Here is a 3,346-nt window from a genome sequence, read left to right on the forward strand (position 1 = left end):
GTAATCAATGCTAACTGCAGTAACAAATAACCCTAAAAATTTTAGTGGCTTGATACAAGACAACATCAATGATGTCTAGACTGGTGGGGTGGCCTGTCACCGAGTGATGCAGGAACCCAGAGAAAATGGATGGGGAAGTATCTCCCAGGTTTATCTTACAGCGTTCAAGGTCATGCCTTCCCCCTGAGAATAGGGCTGTAACCTAGTTCTGGCCAGCGTAGCTAGAGGTGATGACGACTGGGTCTTTTAGGAACGGTTTCTTACACTTTTTTCTTTTGAAGAAATTTCTAGAACTGCTGCAAACTGGCTTGTACCTGTCCAAGGAGGAAGCGCACACATGGAAAAAAACCCAATCAGAGGGAATGTTGGAGCGGCCAAGCGGATCTTCTAGCGGACAGTGCCCGCCCCGCTCCTGCTGACAGGTGAGCCATCATTCGTTGCTGGAGCCGGCGTGAGTCTGGCCTTGCTGTCACTTGCGGCTGAGATCATCCTACCGATAGCAGCTACGGTGAAAGTTCTTTGCTGCAGAGTCCAAAAGAGAGCAAAGGACGTCCAAGTTATTCCATAAACGACCATCACAGATAGCCGGTGTCAGACAGGTGGGGTGGGCTCCAAGGCCCTGAGGCAAATTGGCACAGGGGGTGAGTGAGGGGTCCAGGTTCAGAAAGACCCGGATTCGAGGTCTTTACTCAACTGCTCAGTAGCCCTGTGAGCACAGGCAGGTCCCCCGCCCGCTCTGAGCCTCTGGTTCCCCACGCGCGCCCAGTGCCTAACCCACCCAGACGCCGAAATTCTGCGCGTCCAGCGCTGGTTTGCAGATGACCTGTAATGGTTGAAACTACTTTAAAAATTATTTTATATTAGTTTCTGATATACAGGACAGTGGTTAGACATTTATACAATCTATGAAGTGACCCCCCCGTTTATGTGAAGACCCATCTGACACGATACGTGACTACGGCAAGAATATGGACTGTATGCCCCTGGGCTCTCTTTCCCCACCACTGCTCCATAACTGCGAATTTGTATCTCTCCATCCCTTCACCTTTCTACTCAGGCCCCTCAACCTCTCCCCTCTGGCTGCCACCGTTTGTTCCCTGTATCTGTGAGTCTGTGAAAGCGACTTTTCAGCTTGCTCAGGAAAGAGAACGTCAGTTTCTGCCACGTGTCACGTCTTCGTGCCCCAATTAGCCAGTAGGTCGCCCTCCCCCACCTGTACAGACAGCCTTGCAGGGGTGTTTCTGTATCTAAGGTCCCACGCTAACATAGCAGCTGCGTTGGACTCTCCATTATTCATTTTCCACGGTAATGGGCTCATTACACCTCACCATGCGGCTCGGTGGATTCTGGAACGGAACCAAAGACCACTTCTCCACAGGCTGTTTTCTTCCTTATGCTTTTTGGAGGGAATGCCAGGACATCCAGTGAGGCACTCTGATCCTTTTTGGAAGGAGACAGGATATAAATTTTTAGTGAGTGAATAAATAAAATAACCATTTGACTCTGTCAATTTAGGAGGAAATGATACCCGTCAACCTGGAGTTTGCTGCTGTGCAGACCACTTGACTGACTGAACGATGAACGTTTTGCGAGGAGGCAGGGAGGAAGGAGCATCTGCTTCGCATTGCTCTCTGTCAAGGAAACTTTGGGAACAAAACTTAGAAAACAAGAAGAAATTATTCCAAGCGATGGCCTCATTTCCACTCCAGCAATTAACCGAGGCACAGCTCATAAAGCACTATGTGGGCGCAGAGTGGGTGCCGATGAACTATTTGGACCGCTCTCCCTTATAAAAAATTAAAATTCAACATTATGTTGATGTGTTTTTTTATCTCCATACAAATTATTGTTTTTCCACAGTATTAATTCTAATATTAAAAGTGAAAGGCCATATTTCAAAGAATTGCTCCATTCCCTTTTACGAAAAGGGCTCTTTCATTGAAGGAATGATTTTGCGTCTTCCTAGGAATTAAAAAAAATTAATAATGCCTTCATCACCGCCTCCCCTCCAACTTTTAACACTAATGTTTAACTAATGTAAGTAGAATTGGTCCTTTTTGGTCTATAGTTCTGTGAGTTTCGACAAATGTAGTCAGTTGTATCACACCACCACGTAGAGCTCAATTTCTATCACGTGAAAGATTTTCTTGTGTCCCCAGCCTCTGATAATCTTTGATCTGCTACTGTCCCTATAATTTTGGCTTTGCCAGGATTTCATATAAATGGAATCATTCAGAATTTTCTCTTTTGAGTCTGGCTTACTTGGCTGGGCTCACTGACTTCGCGATTCATCCAGGTTGTTGTGTATATGAGTAGTAAGTTGGTTCCTTTTTTATTGATGACTAGTGTTCCAGTGTATGAATGTGCTGCCGTTTGTTTATTCATTCTCCTGCTGGGAGACGTTCTGGATTGTTTCCAAGTTTTGGTGCTTCTGAGTAAAGCTGCTATAAACATTTTCCTACAGGTTTTCACATGGGCATCGGTTTTCGTTTCGTTCGGATAAATGCTTAGATATTGGATCATTGGGTTGTATGGTGAGTGTACGTTTAACTTCATGAGAAGCTGTCGAAGCGTTTTCCAGAATGACTGCACCATTTTGAGTTCCAGTTTCTCCACATCCTTGCCGGCACGAGGTATTATCGTTTTCCCCCTTTTATTTTAACCATTCAGATAGGTGTGTAGTTGCATCTCGACATGGTTTTGATTGGCCTTTTCTTACTGACTAATAACATTGAGCATCTTGTCTTGTATTTATGTGTCATCTTTATATTTTCTTTGGTAACGTGTCTGTTCAAATCTTGTGCCCGTTTTTTTCAAAGTTGGGTGGTTGGTTTTCTTATTCGAGTTTTGAGAGTTTTTCATATTTTTCGAATATAAGTCTTTTATCATACACGTGCTTTGCATATATTTTCTCCTGCTCTGTGGTTCATCTTTTCATTCTCTTAATAGTGTCTTTTGAAGAACAGAAGTTCTTAATTCCGATGAGTCTTCTTTATTTCTTCTTGTATGGATCATGCTTTTGGTGTCGTATCTAAGAAACCTTTGCCAAACCCAAGATCGCAAAGTTTTTCTCCTATATTTTCTTCTGAAAGTTTTATAGTTTAAGTTTTGGATTTGGATTTACGGTCCACTTCGAGCTGATTTTGCACGTGGGGCAAGGGCCACGGATTTTTAGTACATTCTTGCACCAACTGCCAGGTCACTGTGGAGAGACCACATCTTCAGACCGCTCCCCTAGGCTGGGCACGTCCCCATTGTCATCGCCCCAATTCACTTCTAGATCTCACGCCTGTAGTTTTCATTTCCAAAGAAACAGTATGATCAGAACTGCAAACAGCAGAAAGGA

The sequence above is a fragment of the Pteropus medius genome, unplaced genomic scaffold (genome assembly GCF_902729225.1).
Source record: "Pteropus medius unplaced genomic scaffold, Ma_sr-lr_union100, whole genome shotgun sequence".
NCBI lineage: Eukaryota > Metazoa > Chordata > Mammalia > Chiroptera > Pteropodidae > Pteropus > Pteropus medius.